At 47.3% G+C, this 23,407-nt stretch overlaps 1 protein-coding gene across 3 annotated transcripts in view; it reads left to right on the top strand.

The window, feature by feature from the left end:
• Nucleotides 1-23,407, top strand: part of WASF3 (WASP family member 3) — a 76,015-nt gene that overhangs the window by 19,828 nt on the left and 32,780 nt on the right. For 2 of the 3 annotated variants that reach the window (XM_070380497.1, XM_070380495.1), the window contains exon 2: nucleotides 16,330-16,422. The gene's annotated coding sequence lies outside the window, so the exon portion shown is untranslated. Of the gene's footprint in view, nucleotides 1-8,996; nucleotides 9,126-16,329; nucleotides 16,423-23,407 lie in introns of those variants that run through there. The other variant, XM_070380496.1, reaches the window with a different exon arrangement.

The raw sequence follows: 23,407 nt of genomic DNA, 5'->3' as shown, positions 1-23,407 counted from the left end.
TGAAGTGGAGGATGAGGTTTGGGATGAGTTGAATCTAGTTACAGCAGACACAGTCTCTTTAAGAAACAGGAATCATAGGGGTCAATATAGTCATCAGATAAACTTGTTAAATCACCACCATGAAATTAGAAAGGTTAAAGAAGGGAGTTTACCAAAAACAAGAACATAAGAAAATAATCTTAGTATGGCTTCCCTGGGGCCTCAGTGATAAAGAATCCGCCTGCCATTGCAGAGACTGAGGGTTCAGTCCCTGGGTCAGGAAAATGCCCTGGAGAAAGAAATGGCAACCCACTCCAGGATTCTTGCCTGGAGAATCCCATGGACAGAGGAGCCTGGCAGGCTACAGTCCATGAGGTTGCAAAGAGTCAGGCAAGACAGGGCAACTGAAAAACAGCAGCAACAATCCTACATTTGGAAAATTCAAACTGGGAGTCAGTTGACTGGATCCAGATGCTGTTTGTGTGCTAAGTAGGAAGAGGAAATGCCAGGAACGTGGGACTTCAGTCGGTAAAGCCCTTGATGTGTTTCCTTCATTGGAGCACACATGACGGGGGTCAGCCAGAATCAGAGTCTCAGATCCCAGGTCCTGGGAGGGAAGCCAACCAGCCCACTGTGGGTCATGTCCGTCCTGGTCACACTGCGGCCGGGGAGCGTGTGTGTGTGTGTGTGTGTGTGTGTGTGTGTGTGAGGGTGTCAAATTAACTCTCCGTGTTTCTATCCAAACTGACTTCTGTGTCTTTTGTCAATCACAGATTGCCTTTTGGGAAATAATTTTTAAATAATTGTTTATTCATTCATATTTGGCTGTGCTCAGTCTTCATTGTTGTATGAAGGCTTTCTCTAGTTGCAGTGAGTGGCGCTACTATTGTTGGGGTGTGCCGGCTTTCCTTGCGGAGGCTTCTCTTGGTTTGGAGCACGGGTTCTAGGTGTGGGAGTTTCAGCAGTTGTGGGCTGCCTTAGTTGCGGCCCTGGCTCAGGAGTTGTGGTACATGGGCTTAGTGGCCCCAGGGCATGTGGGATCTTCCCGGACAAGGGGTCGAACAGGTTCCCTGCATTGCAAAGCTGATTCTTAATCACCGAACCACCAGGGAAACCCGGGAAATACATATTTTTTCCTTAGATTCTAATATGATCTTGGGCACCCTTTGCCATCTGAAAAAGCTTCCTTTATAGCTTATATGTGTGCCAGTAAAGTGTCAGGGTGTCTGTTCCCCCACCCTGGCCAGCATGTAGATTTTTGTGTCTTAACCTTTGCTAATATAAGAAGTGAAAATAGCGTATGGCACGGCGACTCTTCTCTGCAGTTATGGATGTCACGTGAGGTTAGGCACTTCATGCCTAGTGTTCATTGCTCGTCTTGTCTGACTCTTTGCAACCCTATGGACTGTAGCCCCATGGACATAGTTCCTCTGTCCGTGGAATTCTCCAGGCAAGAATACTGGAGTGGATTGCCATTCCCTTCTCCAGAGGGTCTTCCTGACCCAGGGATTGAACCCGGATCTCCTGCATTGCAGGCAGATTCTTTATTGTCTGAGCCACAGGCAAGTCCTCTTCACACCTGCTCTTCTGTTAATCACTGGATGGAGCGTGACTTAGTTCCCTTAGTTCCCTGTTTTTGTTCGGACGAATCCCTGGGCTGCAGGGAGTCTTCTGTTTTGTGAGAGGATTCGTTTGGGAAGAGTTTCAGCTTGTTCTGTCAGGCATCAGATACAGCACTAGGAGTGGTTCATCTCGGGACCAGCTTGGGCAGAGGGAGCGGGCAGGTGCCAGCAGAGCACAGAAGGAAGTGAGCGCGCCTGGTGGGAACCCCCGGGACCGACAGGTCAATTGTGATCAGTAGGACTATAGCCATGACCACGCAGCAGGCAGCAGGGACTGTATGGTCTGGCCAGTTACCTGTGTCGCAAGTGACAAAATTCCATGAAAGTTAGAGACGTTGACCTGGTGTGGTGGTGTCCACAGATGCCTGTGTAGGAGGCGTCTTGCTGATTCAACATTGGTTGAATGCCGAGAGTAAAAATCCTTTGGGAATGATTTTGCATATATCTGGTATTTAAATCTCCCCTTTGGTTATTTCTCCAAAGCACCACGGAGCTGGGCAGACGTGTATATGCATTTCTCTTGCAGTTATATTAAAAACAGTCTCGTTGGGGAAGGTTGGGGTGGAGTGCACCGTCTTCCTCTCAGTGTTAGACCTCGTGCTCTGTGTGATCTTGGACGCGGTTAGACTCGCACTGCTTGGCTAGATGATTCTTTAGACTTTAGCCTTGGTGAACACCCTTGTCATGCCTCTCACACTGAACTGGAGCAGGGCAGCGTCCTGTCCCCAAGTTGGTTCCTTGACTGACCACCACCACCTCTTCCTGGATTTCTGCCAGTGCGGGTGAAAGTGGCCTCATAAGCTCAGGTTACAGCAGTGAATGGGGAATGTAAACACGCCTTTGTTCTCGTGTGTGTAACTTTCCCTCCCCTGTGAATGAAACCCATTCCGTTTGGGGAAACTGGTGCTGAGCCCACATCTGAATAGCGTTAACAACAGGATTTCTCATTAATATGCTTTGTCCGTCCTCGCCAGCAAGACACCGTCCGGATGTTCTTGGCTGGAGGCTGGAACGCTTGGGTTTCTACCCTGCTCTTTTCTTATCTGTGATCCTCTGCTGAGATCTCTCTTCCTCATTTAATCAGACTCAGAAAAAAAAAGGGTGCATCTTCTGACTACTGTTTTTAATTGTAAGATTGCCATCTCTCACTCTCTGTAAAAAGATGTAACATAACATTTACTTTCACTTCAGTCATTTTTTAGAAAAATTTTGACCTTTCTTATTTGAGGGGGAAACTAAAAGCCATAAGTTGATGATTCTTATAAAATGTCTTTCTTCCTACAGATCTCATCTTTAAATGTAGATCTTAAACCATAAATATCCCCTGAAAATCTACTTGTAGAAAGTAATCTGGCTGAGACCTAAGTACAAGGCAGATCTAGATGAGATCACTGAGGAAAAGTTCCAAATAAATACATCTAAAATCTGATAGTCTCATAATTCTCTAGTTTCTTCTGTATAAAAAGTAGGGATGAAATGCCACACAGACTTAAAGCAGGCTGGCCATTGACTCCCGTGTTATGTGTTGTGTGCTGTCTGGGCACTGGGGATTCATCAGTGAACCAGACAGTGAAAACAATCTTTGCCCCACCCCTGCTGAGCTGACACTAATGGGAGAAGCGGGCAGTGGAGGAGGAAACTTAGTCAGTTACACACAGGTGCACACTGGAAGGGGGCAGGGGGTCTGAGGGAAGAGGAGTCCCTGAAGGACAGGGAGGTGGCCAGAGTCAGACGGGAGAGACGAGGACAGCGTGGTGGAGGGGGGAGAGGACACGGGCCAGGCGCCTCTCCCAGGTCATCGTAAGGCTTGTGGCTTTTACCTGGGTGAGGTGACCAGCCCTTAGAGAGCTTCCGATCAGGAAAGACCGAGATCCAGCTCCCCTGCTGACAGAATTGCTCTACCTTCTGAGTGGAGAGCAGGCTGTTGGGAGCCACAGGCAAAGCCCAGGCCTCCGTGGGCAGGTTGCCTTCCTGCACTTCCTGAGTTTTATGTTTGAGGCTGAGAGAGGTCAGAGCCTGTAAGTTCGCCTGCTGGGGATACTGAAGGGTAAACCATAAAGGACCCAGACGCTTTTTCAGTTGTCTTAATGCCACCTTTATTTTTCTAGACCTGAAATTAAGTCACCTGAAATTCGCTCTTGGTTTTTATTTTACATTTTGGCTTTTGCTTTACATTTTAAGTCAACTTCAGATTTTTTTTTATAGCTGATACTCTTATATCATCTGTTTAACGTTTGCCTCGTTAGCATTAATTTCACATGAGATTCTCTTGCAGATTTATTTATTTACCCTTTCTGGGATGCTTACCAGTAGAATCCATGCTCCACAAAAACAAGGAATTATATCTTTTACTGCATTTTTTACTAGGTCCCTAGGACCTAGGCACTGGTACATAGTAGATACCCAACAAATAATTTTTTCATAAGTTAATACTGTAGATACTATTTTGTATGTTTTCCATGTAATCTCGTGTCATAAAACTTTGACCATGTAATTTGGAAGTCTTCTAAAATGCAACATAGGTGGTTGCCTAATAATTTATTTTACAAATCTTACATAATTTGCTTTAAATTGTTTGTCCTATTTCTTCTGTTTTTATTATTTTAAATAACACTAAGGGGAACATCTTAGTATACGAATCTTTGCCCACACGAATCTTTGCCCACATTTGTGTTTACTCCTTTAGAATATATTTATATATATAGTGCAGAGAAGGCGATGGCACCCCACTCCAGTACTCTTGCCTGGAAAATCCCACGGACAGAGAAGCCTGGTGGGCTGCAGTTCATGGCGTTGCTAGGAGTTGGATACGACTGAGCGACTTCACTTTCCCTTTTCACTTTCATGCATTGGAGAAGGAAATGGCAACCCACTCCAGTGTTCTTGCCTGGAGAATCCCAGGGACGGGGGAGCCTGGTGGGCTTCCGTCTATGGGGTCACACAGAGTCGGACACGACTGAAGTGACTTAGCAGCAGCAGCAGCATATATATAGTGACACGTTGTAACTCAGATGGGAAAGAATCCGCCTCCACTGCAGGAGACCTGGTTTCGTTCCCTGAGTCGGGAAGATCCCCTGGAGGAGGGCATGGCAACCCACTCCAGTATTCTTCCCTGGAGAATCTCATGGACAGAGGAGCCTGGTGGGCTGTACAGTCCATGGGGTCACAAAGAGTCGGACACGGCTGAGCGACTTTCACTTTCACTTCCATATATATAAAGAATTGCTAGTTGAAATCATTTAAATAATTTAAGGCTCTTAACATATACTGACAACAGAAGTATAACAGTTTCTACCCCCAGTGGCATTTTGGGGGAGCCCCTTTCTGCTGGCGCTTGCTCTCAGAGGCTGTCTCTTCTCATCCAAGTTCATCCCCTTGGCCTCCCACCTGCAAGGTCTCTGTTCCGCCCACCCAGTTACGGCTGTGCTTTCAGACCCTGACATTCTTACTCTGGGCTCAGCTCTGTTCACTGGGGCTCTGGGGGTCTCCTCCTCCAGGCTGGTAAGTGTTCCCTTTCCATCACGACCTGCTCCTCCTGCCCTGTTCCCTGTGGAGACAAGTGAAGGTTGGGGGTGTGGGAGCCACTCTTAGTTCTTTCCCATTTCCTCTTTAGTGATGAGCTACTTTCCAGGTGACTGAAATTTCACCTGTCTTTCTGGGTGGTTATCATTCCCCCCTATTTCTGTCTCCTCCCATGGGCTGTGTTTTTCCTCCTCAGTGTGTTTCAGATGTGGCTACTGCAGGGTGTGACCAGGGGCTCGGGAGACTTGCATGTGGACGCATCGTAAACTGTGATAGCTGCGTGTATCTGTCTTGTTTGCATGAACAGGTCCCCTTTGGGAGAGGGGGGCGGCGTTTATGGACCCCTTTTTTATAGCGGCTGTGACTATACTCTGTCCCCAGGGAGAAAAAGAACTGACGTTACTTGTTGAATTGCTCGTGAAATCTTTATGTCAGGTTTAGTGGTAGACAGAAAGCTTTGAAATAGATTTTCATTCTGGAATACATAAAAATTGTCATGGTGATGGGAAAAACCCAGCCCTCTGCTGTGCATTTATATCCACTATTTCCATCTGATAAGGTGCAGATTTCTTAAGTATTTTTGTGCATTTATGTGATATTTTTGATCCAAATTTAAGATTCAGCATATTGAATGAAACTAAACAGTAGTCCTAATTTGGTTATGGCCTGTTTGGTGTCTGGCAGTATGCTGATTGCTGACTGTGTGGTAATTTGGGAGGCTGTAATATTGTTCAGTCCGAGTTTGAAGAGGAAGGATATTGTTGTGAGGAGGCCAGAGTGACTGCCCTCATATCTGAGTTACATCTGTCCTTCTCCTGAAGGAGCTTGGACCTGCAGGACTCAAGGTGTAAGTGAAGAAGTACCCACGCTTTCCAGCAATTGTAGAAACTCTGTGGGTCCCTGTAGGGGCCGACTGTGGTCCATGTGAGGGTCAGGGTTGAGAGAAAGTCAGGGTTGAGAGAACAGGTGGGGCTGGAAGTTAAAGGAATGGACAGAAGCCAGGGGCATATGGGAATCCAGGTGGGTCATAGCAAGGAAATAGACACCATGGTCAGGTTTCCAGGTTCTCAAGAACCAACACACAGTCAAAAGCCAGGGACCATTTATAAGGGTGAAAGCAACTTGAATCATTGCTAAGGAAACCTCCTTTATATTTACTAATGATGGCCTGGGATGGACTTTCTAACATAGCTGCAGTGAGGAAGGCGAGGCCAAAGCCAAGAGTCACACCAGGGTTGGGATGTGAACTCGGACCTTGGTCTCCACGACGGTTTCTTTATAGGAGATGTCGTAACACTGGTCCAGTGTCCTCTGTGGTGTGCATGGTGTTACTCTAGACAGCATGAAATGTAAGCTTCTGTTTTTACCCTCCAGAGCTTCTCATTGAGGTGAGAAGACAGAGCCTCTGCGTCCAGAGGGAAACCTCAGTGGGAAGAAGAGGCGTTGGGTGTTTACCTGGGTGCTTGTCCTGAGTTCTGTTGAAGCCGGAGGAGGGGGTGAGCGGGCTGGCCTGGGGGTGCTTAGGAAATGTTATACTAGGTGGGACTTCAGTGAGGAGGATGTCGGGAGGGCCCTTCCCCCTCCCACCTTTCCATGCTGTGCACCCCTGTAGCCCATTTCCTCATGGGTAAGCTTGTTAATTTCTGCCTTGCTTGTTGGCATCATGCTCGTTGTAGAGATTAAACGGGACGATTTATGTGAGAGCCCTTTGTAAATGGCACCATGGATTCAGATGTAAGGTGTTATTAATAATTTGCCATTTGCAGCAGGAGCCTGTTGGATCACAGCTCTGTTTTAATTCATTCATCATATGTAAATGAGGTTGTATTCTTGCAATCAGAGGTGTTTGATGAAGGTCATGATTAGACATTGAGGGAAGGAGTCAGAGACTGCTTTTTAGTAAGGTTAGTGTATGTCTGAGATCTTACAAACTTACAAATACATAATTAGTACTGAAAATTAATGTTTAATGTGAATCTGGAGGGTTTTACATTTTTGGTTAATAAAAAGAGGAAATATATCTGAAGAGTAAGTTACTGAGCTGTGAAAAAAACAGAGTCCATTTAGTAGCAAAATCACACGATGCTTCTCATTCCACATTCTAGAACAGACTATTTTTAGCATCTGTTTGAATCAGTGATGAATCCCAGTTACAGGATTCAGTAATTAAAGCAGAGAAAAATATAACATTGTGTAGGCAAGAAAATCTTTTTACTTGAGTTGACTCTGTCTCAGGGTTCAGACTGCTATCCTCAGGGTCTGCCCAGAACTGTCGGTCTGTCATCCCCGAGGGGGTCACAAACAAGAAGAGAGAGCCAGGACCTCAGCCAAGGACACAGTGTCCCCTTTTTAAGAAGGGACGTTTAAAAAAAATGCTTGGGATGTCTTTAATGGGTAAGCTTGTGGTAACTGTGTCATCTGCAGGGCTCTGGAAGAAGCGCTCAGGGGTCCCGGGCGTCCCCCTGTTTGCCTGTCCTCGGGCCCTCCACGATGGTCAGGCCCGTCCCTCTGTCTCCTGCCTCGGTCCTGCGGCTTGGTTGTTTTTTCCGTTCTCCGGCTGCCTGTGAATATTGTGAAAGCACAGGGCGCACAGCTGCCAGTTGGTCCCGGTCCACATTTGTATCTAATGGTTGTGGATTGTTCCATAACGTTGCTAAACAGCTCTCTGAAAACTTGCTCCCAGTCAGCAATCTCTGCTCGAGCTGGGAGCCTTATTTTATCCTGTGCAAGTTATTATTACTTTGTCTTTTATGCCCCTTCTGCAAAAGCTCATTAACTGTTGGGCTGCATTGAATCGGGGGTTCTGTTGACCCAGATTCTCCTGCCACTCCCCTGGGCGGAGCCCAGCCCTTGGGGTGGTGACCACGGGACTGACACCAGGGCACGAGGCACCTGGCTGAAGTAGGTCATGAAGATGCAGTATGATTTTTTTTTTTAACCAAGGCATTTGGGAAAGTTCACTTATTTGACAAATGCCTTTTGATCATTGCTTGTGTGCCAAGCATTGAGCCAGGTACCAGGAATTAAAAGACCTTTGGGAGTGAAGAGTGGTTTTAGGACTTAGGTGGCTGCCCACAGCCAGACCTCTCTGCCGTGAGTGTTAAAAAGGTTATATATGTATGTGCTAAGTCGCTTCAGTCGTGTCTGACTCTGTGCAACCCTATGGACTGTAGCCTGCCAGGCTCCTCTGTCCATTGGATTCTCCAATACTCGAGTGGGTTGCCGTGCCCTCCTCCAGGGGATCTGCCCGACCTAGGGATCAGACCCGTGTCTTTTACGGCTCCTGCATTGGCAGGCAGATTCTTTACCACTAGTGCCACCTGGGAAGCCCTAAAAACATTATATATATATTTATAAATGCTTAACAGTCATAGTTGGCAGAAGCAACAAATAATTAGAAAATCCACTTTTCCTTTGAAAACTCATTGTTTACTGTGAATTTCCAAACTTTTTCAGCCTGAGTTCTTTGGTCTCGCAGTAGCAGCTCGGGTATCTTGTGCTGTGGTAATGAATAACCAGGCAGACGTAAGACCAGACCTAAATCCGGGCTTCTTCGATCGTCATGGTTTTAGACTCTTGTGTGCTCATTTACTGGTTCACTGTTTGTTTTGTTCTGGACCCAGGATGGTTCAGGAGGTCTCTGAGCTCCTTTCTGTGTAAAACCCTGGGGGTATAAGGATGAGGTGACCCTCCCGCAGCCCGGGGGGTAGTCACAGTGCCCAGGGACCAGGCAGGGCCAGCACCGGGTCAGTGATGGAGGCTCTCGGGGCGATGTTACCTTGTGGGAGGCCAGCTTGTCCCAGGGATCATTCCTTTGATTCTTGGTCTCATTTTTGTATTCCAGGGAATTTAAGCTTAAATAACCTGCCCTAGAGGGTGTAAGTGGGAGCCCAGTCTGAGCTGGATTCTGGCTCCAGAGCCCACCACACCATGCCATCTTGCATTGCCCAGCTGGTTTGGTGGGCACAGAGGAGGGGGCAGGCTCCACCTGCAGCTAGCAATGTAAGTGATCACTCTGGTCAGAGGGGGGCCGAGGGTGTACAGGTGGGAGGGCAGGTGTGGGAGATGCAGGTGGGGAGGAGGGGCAGGTGGGGAAACCTGTGGAGCCTGCCCAGGAATTGGCTGTGCCACCCTGTGGGGTGGGGTGGTGTGGTGTGGTGCTCATCGTGCGGGGACCCCAAGGAAAAGCCAACGGAGCAGGCAGGCTGGCCTCGTTAATGGGAGGGTGCACTGCGGCCCCCAGTGCCTCTGACGCACGTGCATCTGTGAAGGGCAAACTGGAGCACCTGGGGAAGGCCAGAGGGGCTGGGAGCCCTCCCCTGCCTTCAGATCCTTGGAAGCTTGCAGAGGTGAGGGGTGGCTGAGGTGGATTCTTTGGTTTCCAAGGGCAGACAGAGAGCACGGGTTTGAAGTGATAAAGATGCAGGCTTGAACTGAATACAGGTGTTCACAACGAGAGGTTACAGTGTCCCCTGCCTGGGCAGTGTTCAGGAGAAGCACCCAGGGGTGAGGCGACCCAGAGGGGAGCCTGCACTGAGCAGTGAGTGGCTCTCTGGCCCTTCCTGCTCCAGCCACTGCATTTCCAGTAGCTGCCCAGACCTCGGCAGAGAGGACAGACGCTTTGTTTTATGAGCAGGCTCTGGACCTGGGAACTTTCTGACCCTCTCATGATGCCTTCATATTTAGGTGGTGGCAGAGCACTTGTCTATATTGACCTGGCATCGTCCCTGTACCTCTGAGGACAGGAATCAGTCTTGTGGTGTCACTTTATTCCGCACACACATCTAAGTCTTGTCTTGTTTGCGGCAGCTGGTCCTATCCTCCCAGGACACTGTGCGGGTCGCTCTGGCCACATAGCGCTTTCAGGCCTCGTTTCCACCTGATTCGTGACTGTGTTTCTTATATGTCGTAGGAAGACGCTCAGTGATCGAATGGATTGTGAGGCGTTGATGTGGCCCAGATCTCCATCTGGGTTATTTGAGTCTCCGGCTGGGGATTGTTAGCCCAGAGGTATGGGCCAGCCGTGGCTCTCTGCACAGCCAGCCGCGTTGTATCAAGAATTGATCATTTTGTCTTCCTGTTATACTGGGTAGTTATTGATTATGTACTCTTGCCTGGCAAATCCCATGGACAGAGGAGCCTGGTAGGCTGCAGTCCATGGGGTCGCTAGGAGTCGGACACGACTGAGCGACTTCACTTTCACTTTTCACTTTCATGCATTGGAGAAGGAAATGGCAACCCACTCCAGTGTTCTTGCCTGGAGAATCCCAGGGATGGGGGAGCCTGGTGGGCTGCCGTCTCTGGGGTCGCACAGAGTCGGACATGACTGAAGTGACTTAGCAGTAGCACCAGCAGCATTGATCATGAAATGAAGGGGGAGAAACTATTGTTTTTATGATCCTAGCATATAAATCTGTGATACATACTTTTTAAATGAACAAATACTTAAAACTGGGACAATTTTTCTTCATCTGCATCCTCATAATATAATTAATGTGGGTTTGTTAATTGTTAAATGAGTGTGCCTATTTGGGAGTGGGCTCTGAATGTCAGCCAATATTATTTTTGTGTTTTATACAGCAGTGCCTCTCATGCTGCTAGTTTTATGTGTACACACACACACACCCCCCATTCCTCCCGAGGGGAAGCTCTCAGAGCACCAGGACCATGTCTTACATGTACACACACACACACCCCTGTTTCTCCCCCGGGGAAGCTCTCAGGGCACCAGGACTGTGTCTCTCTCTTTCTCTCTCTCTCACACACACACACACACACACACACACACCCTGTTTCTCCCCAGGGGAAGCTCTCAGGGCACCAGGACCGTGTCTCTCTCTCTCTCTCTCTCTCTCTCTCTCTCTCTCTCTCACACACACACACACACACACACACACACACCCTGTTCCTCCCCAGGGGAAGCTCTCAGGGCACCAGGACTGTGTCTCTCTCTTTTTCTCACACACACACACACACACACACACCTGTTCCTCCCCAGGGGAAGCTCTTAGGGCACCAGGACTGTATCTCTCTCTTTCTCTCTCTCTCACACACACACACACACCCCTGTTTCTCCCCAGGGGAAGCTCTCAGGGCACCAGGACTGTCTCTCTCTCTCTCACACACACACACACACACACACACACACACACACACACACCCTGTTTCTCCCCAGGGGAAGCTCTCAGGGCACCAGGACCGTGTGTCTCTCTCTCTCTCTCTCACACACACACACACCCCACCCTGTTCCTCCCCAGGGGAAGCTCTCAGGGCACCAGGACCGTGTCTCTCTCTCTCTCTCTCTCTCTCTCTCTCTCTCTCTCTCTCTCTCTCTCTCACACACACCTGTTCCTCCTCAGGGGAAGCTTTCAGGGCATGAGGACTGTGTCACACACACACAGGGCACCAGGACCATGTGTACCCCTCGGCACTTCTACACAGGAGCTCCCTACGTGTTGAGCTGGGCTGTGGGGCCAGCTAAGTGTGTCCCTAGCGGCCCTGACCTGAGAGGTGTGAAATGACTCCAGCCACGGGAGCTGAAGCTCAGATAACCAACCTGAGAGGCCAGGCGGAGCAACACAGAGGTTGCTGTTTTATCATATTGTTAGACACACACTTCTAGCTAAAACCATTCCTGTTAGACATGCTGATGAGACGTTTCTCTGAAGATGATAGAGTCTGCATGTTCCAGGGTGCTCACCATCTTGTAAGTAGAGCTTGCTGTGTGCAGAGTGAAGATGGTTGATGCTGTGATCTCCTAGAGGGAGAGGAACTTAGACTCTGAGTCTGAGGAGGAAGGTGGCCCCGGAATGCAGTGCAGAAACCACCATCCTGGACCACGTGTGCGTGTCATATGTACTCAGCTCCCCATTTCCAGAAAACTGGAATTCAGAAGCTTAGGCGGGATGGCAGGGACCGAAATAGTAAACAAATCCTGATACAATCAGATTAGGTTAATTATTGGCAGATTACCAGTGAGTTATTTAGACACAACCTGTTCTCAGGTTAGATGTTTTCACATCACAGAGTTCCTTTTTTTGTGTTGACTTTGGATGTTGTAGGAACTAAGAGGAAAGGGCAAAATCCCAGGGACAGCTTTATTATCATTGACCTTTTAAAGTGCTGTTTAGAACAAAATGCGTTATTTTGTAAGTAAATTCAATCATGTCTTTCACAGAAGAGTGTAGACCAAGTTCAGCTGAACCGCTTAGAAGCTGAGTGGCCTGTAATGTATCTGAAATGGCCTGAACTGAGGATCAAGCCACTCTCCTCTCTCTTCTCTGCCTCCTTTTTTTAGAAAAAGACATATCTTTCTAGACAGATATTTACCCTGGCTCCGTTGATTATCCTTGATCTACATTATGACTTGCTGTAGTTTCAAAATAATAGTTTTTCCTTATTCTTTATTTTTTCTCCCCCCTCCTTTTCTTTTTTTGTACTTCACAGGATAAGGGATTTTAAGTTAATAGCAGTGTTTTAAGGATTAGGCTGTGATCTGGTGCCAACATGAGTGCACTCTGATGCCCCCATGTTGAGGAACTTTGCTGGAGGCCTGACCGGTCAAGGACAGCCACAGCTTGGTGGGATTTTACAGGGAGGAGTCCTTAAGCTCACTCAGTTTGTTCCTCTGTCCTTTGACTTCTTCATCCATCTTTTCAACAAAAAATTGCATGTCTGCGTGCCTTTCTCTTGGTGTTCCCTTTCCCAGATCTGGTGACCACCCCTCAGCTCAGAATCACAAGCCTGCAGCGTTAAGAGCTGCACTGTTCCATCTCTTGGCCACTAGCCACGCATTGCTGTGCACTTGAGTGTGTGCGTGCTAAGTCACTTCAGTTGTGTCTGACTCTTTGTGACCCCATGGACTATAGCCCCTCTGTCCATGGGATTCTCCAGGCAAGAATACTGCAGTGGGTTGCCATGCCCTCCTGCAGGGGATCTTCCTGACCCAGGGATTGAACCCTCATCTCTTGTGTCTCCTGCATTGGCAGGCGGATTCTTTATCACTGGCACCTCCTGGAAAGCCCCATGTATTGCTGTTTAATGTTAATTAAGAAATAAAATGGAAAACTCAGCTCCTCTGTAACACTTGTCAAGGTCAAGCAATCACTCAAGTGCTGTCTGTGGCTCAGGCTATGCATGGACCAGTGTCCATCTGTGGAGCGCGTCCATTGCTGTGGGGCGGGGGTGTGTATGGAGGAGCTGAGCCAGGCAGTGCTGCCTCTGCCCCAGGCCCACCCCTACCCCTGGGACACCCCAGTGCCCATCTGCTCCATCACCCAGCACCCACGCCTCTCAAGTTCACTCCCATTAAAAACTTCTCCCCTGTCTCATTGTAGGTCTTGGTTATCTGTCATCTGAATTAAGGCTGTGGTGTTACCAAGGTTGTGAATTCCTCCCACATTCCCCATGGCTGTCACTCCCCCCTCGTGCTCTCTATGTCACACACATACCGTTGTCACATTGAATGCTGATTCCTCATCAATAGGACTTTTCTTCTGGGGTACCAAGAGGTTCTTGTGGGTGCAGTATGGGCTTTGACTTGACAGGGTGGGGACACACACATGAAGCCTGACACATCACCCCAGCAGGTAAATGTTCATTGAGCAGACAGAGGGAGGAATGGGTGGGTGAAGGAGGCCACTCTAGGTTGCACTGTGAAGGCTGGAGCAAATTTGGATGCACGGAAACCAGAAGAAAAGAGGCATTCATGGTGGGGACCATCACAGACCCACGCCTGTTGGCAGGAGGTGAAGGGCACTGTGCTCCCAGGAGTAGCTGCAGAGCGGCGTGTTCAGCACCATGGCCAGGGCTTCACCGAGGGACATAGACCTTTGAGCTACCGCGTTGATGGTGCAGCATATAACTGTGTTTCCCTGAGCTAGTGTGACATCTCTCTGTAGAGGCGCTACATTTCACACTTCACAGTCTTCACCTGTAACTTCCAAGGAGTTAAAGATTCACATTCCCCTGTAAAGTGAGGCAGCACATTCACAGAGCCGAGTTAATTCTTCAAGCCCTTCACAGCTCCTAACTTAGCTTAGAAGTGTTGGCCACTCAGTAGGAAAGAAGAATGCATGTGTGCACGTCCTGAGGAGGTCCTGTGATGCACGTTGTGTGATGTGGTAACTAAGAGCGATGGTGGTGGCCAGACCGCCTGTCCGGACTCTCCCTCTCCAAAGCCGTGTCGTCTGGACAAGACACCTTCCTATCCCCAGTTTCCTCTTTTTTTTAATGAGGGTGTTTACCTGTGTCAACCAAAGAAAACCACGTAGCCTGAAAGTTGGGAGTTATGTTTCATTTAGTGGGGGGGTGTGCCCTACTGAGGACTAGAACCTTCGAGATAGCCTCGAAGTTTCTCTGAGGAACTGCTCCAAATGAACAAACATGTAGTTGAACATCAGAAGGTCACTAGCAATCATAAAAGACAGACGTCTCAAGATAATGATTTTAGTGCTTTTTTGTGTGTGGGAAGATGCAGGGATCTGGGCTCATGGAACGTAGTCCTTCATCCTCTGTCTTAACTGCTTAGGGCCGGTCTCCTGTTTTTCTCCATTCTGAATCCCCTCAGGGCTGACTTGTCAGGGCAGCTGCCGTGGCTGCTGGTTGGATGGTGGGTAGCGTTCTTTGTTTATTGAAACGGCACGGAGCATGATTCTGTCCTGCCTCGCGAAGGTTGAGTTAAATGTGAGTGACATGTTAGCATTCTGCTTAGTCTTCAGTGAGACATTTACCACTAGATAACTAATAACAGAATATTAGTTGCATAGCCTTTCACACGAATGGGGAAATCCACACTTGTGTTTCCCGAAGGAAAAGGTAACTGAGGGCTGTAAATACAAAGCGTCACCCAAGACACACGTGTGTGGACACTGGCCTTGCCCTTATGCACGGCTAGCAGATACATGAAATAACCTTATCCAAAGTGAAACATACATGCTGGGAGGTGATCTGGTTCAGGGGAAGTTTGGCCCGGATCATCTAAAACCCAGAGATACTTCTCTGTCTTTGAAAATAGGATGATCACTTATGCAAATGACTTAGGGAAAAGTCATTTTTAATTTTGCATAATCAAGCATCCGCCGTACAGCTGCTCCTGAGAAAGGGGAAGAAAGTCATGTGCTGCTGTTAATTTTAAGTGAGCAAACTAGGAGGACATGTGTGGATCAGAGTGTCATTAAACGATCTATTTTTTTTTTTTTCCACACTCTCAAAAGGGTGGTGATGATCCTAACTCTGGGTGTGCATTATCTGCCGGCCCACATACAGCTCACAACACAGCCCTTTCTAGACTTCGGGCTGCTCGCCTTCCCTAAGGACATTGCATCCTGTCCTTTCCTGGGCCTCCTTTCCTAGCTTCACCCCTCCCCACCCGCCCCTGATCTCCTGGGAAGCTTTTGCTCCACTCCACCCACTTCCGGGCCGCTCTGCCCTTTCCTGCATCTACTGTGCTGTGTTGTATCTGCCAGCATCGGCCGCCCTCACAGGGTTGAGCAGGTGTCTTCTCAGTGATTTTTGTGTCCGCAGTGTTGAAAAGAGGGGGGGGCCAACTTACGCCAGGTACTTGGAAAAGTTTTGTTGGATGAATTAATGCTTGTTCACTATACCTTTCTTAACTGTATTCTTCACAGTGAACCGTAACTCTGGTGGGAAGCTATACTGTTTTTGGTACTGCATTTGGTGAACAGTGTTTAATTTCAGGTGACTTTGCAGACTTGCTGTTACTCTCAGTCATCCTGGAAACATTAGGGTTAGTTCGGCCCACATGGAGTCTTTGTCACTGTTTTATCCCCATATGTACTATTGAAATATTTTTGAAGTAATCACCAAGATTTTTATGGACTTGAAATAAGAGTTCTTGTGCAAAGGGTTGGTATTCCATTAATTGAGGGCGGTCACAAGCCTGCAGTGTGTGTGAGCAGTTCCACTGAACAGACCTGTGATTTACTGGGCTTTTGTGTTTCTTCCCTTTGGCTGTTATTTACTCAAGTCCTTGAAGTTACTTGCAGAGCTTATTCCAAGAAAAGGAGTGGGAGTCATACCAGAATGCACATTCCTTATTAGCTCCCTGCTAATTAAAAAAGAACTAGTTCTGGGACTAGAGCTCCCTTGATGAAATAATCAAAATGTGAAATTTGAATTTTAAACTTTCTTGAAGACTCGAATGCATTTTGCTTGCCGGTATTTAATTTTATTTTTTCCTTTTTAGCTTTAATTTTGATTGCTGTTACTACTGATACCTGAGCCAGTGGTGATGCTACCTAGGGGACATTTCTGCAACCCATAAGTCAACAGCTACACGGTAAGAGTGTGTGCATTTCATCATTAAAGCCATTTAATTTCTATAACATTGTAGTTCAAAATGTTAATTTGAAATAGAATAGGATAAAGTATGTTAATGTTTCTAAATATTAAATATTAATACAGTTTAATATATAAATATTAACAGCCAGGCAATATATCAAGCTTTTGTTCCTAGTCAACAGTAAGAATTTGAAAGAGGAAAACTGAAGTTTGATATATTCATTTCCTGTTAATTTTTATGTGAACCATAAATGTGGCTATGCAGTTGCTGACTCATTAAACTGAGTCTCATTTTCTCCCCTGTATATTTTGCATTTATTTCAGAATCGTCCTAGTCAGTGAAACTAAGCAAGAAAAATAAATATAAGGTATATGGATAGGGAAAGAGTCGAAAGCAAATTCAGGGTTCCCCTCGCCAGGGGCCTCAGAAATGTGGGTTCGCCTGCTAGCCTCTGATACAGCAGGGAGGGTAGGGGCTGAGAGTCGCTGTTGAATACCAGCCCGTACTATCTACTACATTTTGGTTTCTGTGGTTGTGATCTAAAACTCACAAAAGCAAGGCAACACATTTATATCACTTGTGGGTTTAAATTACTATTTTCTTTTAAGTTTAAAGTTAAAAGTCAGCATCATCTATTGGGAGGTCTTATTTCGGCATTTTTCTTCTTTCTGTTAATGTAACTGGAAAGCTGCGTATAGTACTTAAAAGTTACGCATTGGTTTCAATTTCATTAAATAGCCTTTGCTTTTTAAAGAAAAAGGCTATCTGAAACAATGTTTAGATGTCCTCTCAAATTCTGTGAGACTATAACAGTGTTATTTGTTAACTCTGTTATAACTGTCACTTAGCTTTGGTGGAGTTAACAGTTGTTTTGTATGCTTGCTGTCCTGTTAGAATATACCGACATGTTTTGTGTAATAATATAGGATACACTGGAGGAGGGCACAGCAACCCACTCCAGTATTCTTGCCTGGAGAATCCCATGGACAGAGGAGCCTGGCAGGCTACAATCCATGGGGTTGCAAAGAGTGGGACACAACTGAAGCAATTTAGCACACACACACCATCTTGATAAGCTGCTGAAAACATTGGAAAACCTTCCTCAGAGCACCTCAGAGACCATGGACCCTCACTTGGTGATGCTGACAGAGGAGGTTAGTTGCAGAAACATACTAAGACTTTGGCACCTGCCACAGCTGGTTTGGAGTTGAAGTTCTTGCACTTACTAGTCATGTCACTCTGGATAAGTTACTTTTTTGAGCCCTGAGTTCTTAATCTGTTAAGTTTATCTTTATCTGCCAGCCTATAAAGTTGTAGTGGGTGTCAATGACATATAAAATGCTTATATATGTATTGATAACATGTTCCCATTTATCATGTGTAACCAGTTTACCATCATCAGTTTTATGATTTTGTTTCTTTGGTTGATTTTTTGTAAAATGACCTGTCCGAACTCGGGTTGGAAAAGAAGTTCCAGGCACAGATCATTTCAGAAAGGAGTGAGTTTATTGAGAACAAAGAGCAGAGATCATGTGGGCACCACGAGTGCAGTGGGCTGACCTCCTGACCGACCAGGGAAAATCAGTGCTTTTTGGGTGTTAATGGAATGCTTTTGAACTGTGGTGTTGGAGAACTCTTAAGAGTCCCTTGGACTGCAAGGAGATCCAACCAGTCCATCCTAAAGGATAAGGACTGATGTTGAAGCTGAAACTCCAATACTTTAGCCACCTGATGCAAAAAAATGACTCATTGGAAAAAGACCCTGATGCTGGGAAAGATTGAAGGCGGGAGGAGAAGGGGATGACAGAGGATGAGATGGTTGGGTGGCATCACCGATGCAATGGACATGAGTTTGAGTAGGCTCTGGGAGTTGGTGGTGGACAGAGAAGTCTGGCGTGCTACATTCCATGGGATTGCAAAGAGTCGGACACGACTGAGCGACTGAACTGAGCCAATTTGTATAGCTTAAAGACAAAGAAAATTCCTGCTGAAAGGGTGGCATTAGGTGATTGGTTAGGGTGCTATAGGGACAGTACTGGGATGGGCATTTTTGCCTAATTTGGAGTCAGGAAAACTGTCTGGTAAGGATCAGGGGGGCTATTTGGCAACAGTTACAAGGGGCCCAGTCAGTTCTGGAGATGACCTTAGTACTGGCCTCAGCTTCTGTGGCCTTGGGGCAGGACTCTGCATCACCTGGAAACCCGAATGATCCTTTTGGAGATGATCATAATCCACCTTTCGTACTGTGTTGGAACCAACAAGATGCCAGGTGTGCTATTTGAGACCGAGTGTTGCAAATTTTAGATATTTCACTAGTACATCTCTTCCTGCTTTCATAGTGCAAACAACTGAGTGTAGTTAACTAAAATAGCCATTCAGTTTATCTTAACTTTCTTTCACGAGCACAGCTTCTAGTTGCCAAAAATACTGCCATCAGGATGCTTTTGGTTTCTAAAAATACAGAGACTCTACAGATTCGTAGCATGTGTGCTGGGGAACAGTTGATAGGTTCTACAGATTTACTGCTATTTTGACCTTATTTTATGTCATTCATATGAATCACCAACATTTGGCTATTTTTGACCAACAAAAATGGTAATTTTATATGGTACAAGTTGATATTTCAGGCTATGCCGATAGTGTTTTCTTTACACGATTGGCAAATGATCTGCTTTTGTATCTTATAGTTCATTTCCTCCAGGACCTTAAATTTATTTTTAATGCATTTTGGACTTTTGTTAATTTCTTTGGCGAATGTCATTCTCAGATGGTTGCTGTAAAGGAGTAGGGTGGAGAAAAAGGAGAGCTGCATCTTTCTTAACAAGAAGAGGAGATGCTGACTTATCTCCAGGAAGACTCTCAATTTATGGTCAAGTGAGTGAACAGAAACAAAAACTAGAGCCTTTTGAGAATTAAACCTTGAGGTCATAGGTCATATAGTAGAGTCTGAGTCCCTGGGAATTCTTGGAGATTCATGTTTTTCAGAAAGCCCTGTCTCCCTCACACGTCTTAAAGTGTGAGGTTTCTCGATGGTTTCAGCTTCTTCATGTGTTCCTAGGAAAATAATGCAGTGGCCACTCAGCTTAATCTTGTGTTTGTCAAGTGTCTGTAGGTCACATGTTTATTGTACTTCGAATCAGAAATTTACTATTTTAGTTTTATTTAAAAGAGCATTCACGTAACAGACGCTTACTGTGGATCCTAATGAATACTGCAGTAATAATACGGCAGAAGGCAGCTCGTGAGCCTGGCCTGCTCATCACAGTCACAGCCCGGTCGTGGTGCTGATAAACCGTCCCCCCATTCCTGTCCAATTAAATAGGAGAGGGAGGGATGGGGCTAGTTCTTTAGTGTGTCAAGTAAGCCTCGATTCCTTCACAGGAGTAGTGTCTGGGGGTTTGGGGTCCACTTTTCGGCATTCCTGGCCTTGCTGGTGTGCAGTCTCATCACAGCCCTTGCAGGTGAGCAGCAGGGGTTGTTGCTTCTGTGTTGTAGGTGAGGACTGGGGTTTAGTGGAAGAACTCGGATTCGGCTCAGTGGTCCGGCTTGTCCGGCTGCAGTGCGGGAGGGAGGTGGGGCCCGGCAGAGCAGCTGCCTCTGCTCGGTGCTCACCCTCTTTGCAGTACTGACTTGGGGCCCGGTGAGAGGGGAACGCATCCCCTGAGGAGGAGGGAGCTCTGCAGGAGGAAACTTTTCCTCGGAACCGAGCTAGCGTTTCTGTCTGCCGGATTCACCGAGCCATTAACCGTGGCCGTTTGTGTTACTTTTCTGGAGCCATGCCCAATGAGTTGCTAAATTTATCTTTTTTCTGTGTGTGTGGTTTTTTTTGGTCTGTTGTAGTCTTTTGTCTCTTGTCTGTGGCTGACAGTAATTCTTTCTACCTGACCATCATGTCAGAATCTAAATAGGGAATACATTTCCAGGCATCTCCCAATTTGTATTCTGCTCTGCATCTCTCATCCACCCCCATGGATCCAGTTTTAAGCAGTTTTATTGGGCGTAACTGACCAACAGTAAGGGATGCGTGTTTGAGATGTCCCATCTGACGAACTCTGACCCGTACACATGGCCACGAAACCACCAGCACAGACCAGACGTGAGCTCGCACACCGTCACCATGGACGGCTCCTCTGGCCTCGGTCAACCCTCCCCAGGCAGCCTCCGATCTTCCCTCCGTCTCTTTAGATGGGTTTGTTTTCCAGAACGTGACTGTACAGGGAAGCACTCTCGTGTGTGTCTGCGCTTCCTCGTCTGACACCAGACATGTGGGCTTTCCAATGGCAGGCAGTTTCCAATGGAGGTGACACCAGCCTCCGGGCATGCAGTTGACCTCAGTTCCGACATGTGTCTGGTGGAGGGCAGTCACCCCACAGGTGAAGGGTCCACCCTCCACGACCCCCTGCCCACGCCCCACCAGCTTCCTTTGTCACCTGCGCTCTGGCCGACTAGCTGTAACTTTAAGGTTCCCACAGCCCCATCTGAGCTTCATGGTGCCCAGAGCCCAGGAAGCCAGTTTTCCCACCAGACTCACGGCAGGGTTGTTAGGAGGACCTTCAAGGATATGATGAGCAGTTTGATGATGAGAACAAAGGGCGAAGTCTTGCGGGTCCTGAGCCCCTGGAGCTTCTGTCCCTGTGAGCGTGGGGCACACCACCCTCCTGGCATGTAAATGCATCTGGTGCATGAAGCTGGGAGCCCTTGAACCCCATCCTTTTGGGAGTATGGAGGCTTCAGGACAAACATGGTGCATTAGGACATCAGCCATGGGTGATGGAATTCAGCCTCCAGCCCCTGTCCTCTCTTTGGGGATTCGGGGGTGGGACTGAAGCTTCCAGCCTCCTACTCACTGGGTTGGTTCCCCTGGTAACCAGCCCCCCATCCTTAGGGAGGGTCCGGAGTCACTTCACTAACATCCACAGGTGTAGTTCAGCAGGGTTGGCTTGTTTGTGGCAAAAGACACCTTTATAGTTCTTGTCACTTAGGAATTCTGAGAGTTTTTGGAGCTCTGTGCCATCGATGGAGAGGAAGACCAAATATATATATTTGTTACTGTAAATCACAGTATCATAGTTACATAGATGGAGTCCTTCTGGCTGTGCTGTTTTTGGTCTGACTTTGGTTCAGCATGATCATCCCAGACTCGTTCACGTTGTTTCCCGGATCAGTGATTCATTCCTTGCTGTTGCTGAGAAGTGCTGTTTGTTTATCTGCTCGCCTGTTGATGAATTTGGGCTTGTTTCTATTCTGGGGTTGTTTTTGGCTTTTACAGATGAAGGTGTATGATCGTTCGTGTACAGGTCTTTTTTGGGGCGTGTGCTTTTACTTTTGCATGAGTTCCCAGGCATGGAGTAGATCCTAGGGTCATCCTGAGAAGTGTGTGTTTAATCTTTTAAGAACCTGCCAGACTGCCATAGTGACTGGGTCGTTTTCCATTCCCTTCAGCAGAGAACTGTGCTCTGCCTACATCCTTACCAAACCTTCGGTGTGGCCAGTGGTTTTGCCTTCGTCCATTCTAACAGGTGTGCCCGCCACCTCCTAGTGGTTCCAGCTTGCGTCTCCTTCATGATTAATGACTAATGGCTCTGGGGCTTCTTCTTATAGCAGACAAGCAATGAGACAGGAGCCAGTGGTGAACGCGTAGGGGCAGAGATGTCATCCTTGACCTCCGTTCTCTGCCTTTTCAGTTAGAACTGGGTGTTAGCATCCACCTGAAGGGTCCACGTGTCAAGGAAAGGTGAACAACCATTTCATATGTATCACTGTGTTAGTCCATAGACAGAACTCTGCTTTCCCCACCCAGAGATACTTATTATTTAGTTGTAGAGGGTTTTGAGGAAAGACTGGATGATTTTTTATAAATAATGTGATGCTGCTTCTAAGTCTTGAAGGCAGCTCTGCTCACCACTATACCTCTGATCTGCTTCTAAGCCATGGCTGTGAACTGCACTCCTCCACCCCCCTGATGTTTACTGAGTGGCCTCCGTGTGCCACGCATGGGGTTGGCGATGCAGTGTAACCCTGCCCCTACCCCTTCTTCCCCAACCAGTGAAGTCTTTCCAGTGTTTTCACTTCCCAGGAAATGAGAAATACCTTAAACTAGCGCTTGTCACCCTGGATTGTAACTTCATTTATATGCCTGTCTCTCTCACTGAACCTTTTAATTCCTTGAGGAAAGGGATTTTTGTCTTATTTTTTGATGTTTATTCTCTGCATTTCCACTGGCTGAAGTATAATCAAAACGCAGATGTTTGGCATGCAGGCGAATCCAATGTGGATATTTCTGGAGGCCAGCTAAGTGTATCTCACTGGGAGGAAGGAAAGCCTATGAGAGCTTGGGACCCTGCAAGAACAGTAGCTCTGTCAATCAGAAGAGGAACCTGAGGCCCATCTCGGTTAAGACTATGTGGTATTAGTGGCAGGACCCTGGTGCCTTTCTGTCTCTCATCCTGCAGAAGTGGACGGACCATGTTCTAGTAGCAAAGCCTGGACGTTGATCCCAATGAACCATGACTGATGAACCATCCACGGTCCTTCCCCTGCTTCGCCCCTCACTTCATCATGACTTTCATCTGAAACTTAACTAGGAAGAGGCCAGGCGGTGTCAGTGTAGAAGGTCATGGAACGGGCTGGGCCTTGGGGAAGCCCAGGTTTCCCCTCTGACTGCGGACATGTGACCTCCTGGGGACATCAGCTGGCAAGTGGAGTGCTGTAAAACCGGGGACCAGCCACAACCTTGCCCTTCACAGTGGACAGTATGGCAGAGTCAGAGCACGGGCTCTGTGTGGCCACTTCTGCTGGGATCATGTTTATTCTGAGGACAGAATTCCTACATACCTGTCAACGTGATCACAGATCCAAACACGGGAAGTCAGCACTGCGATCTCCCAGAAAAAGTGGAGTATCACCGAAAGATAATGAGGTCATTTCACTGAGAATATACAGTGGGGACTTCCCTGATGGTCCAGGGGGTAAGAATCTCTTG

This window comes from Bos mutus, chromosome 12 (genome assembly GCF_027580195.1).
Source record: "Bos mutus isolate GX-2022 chromosome 12, NWIPB_WYAK_1.1, whole genome shotgun sequence".
NCBI lineage: Eukaryota > Metazoa > Chordata > Mammalia > Artiodactyla > Bovidae > Bos > Bos mutus.
Note: the sequence above shows the minus strand (reverse complement) of the source record. Positions and strands in the feature narration are given on the sequence as shown.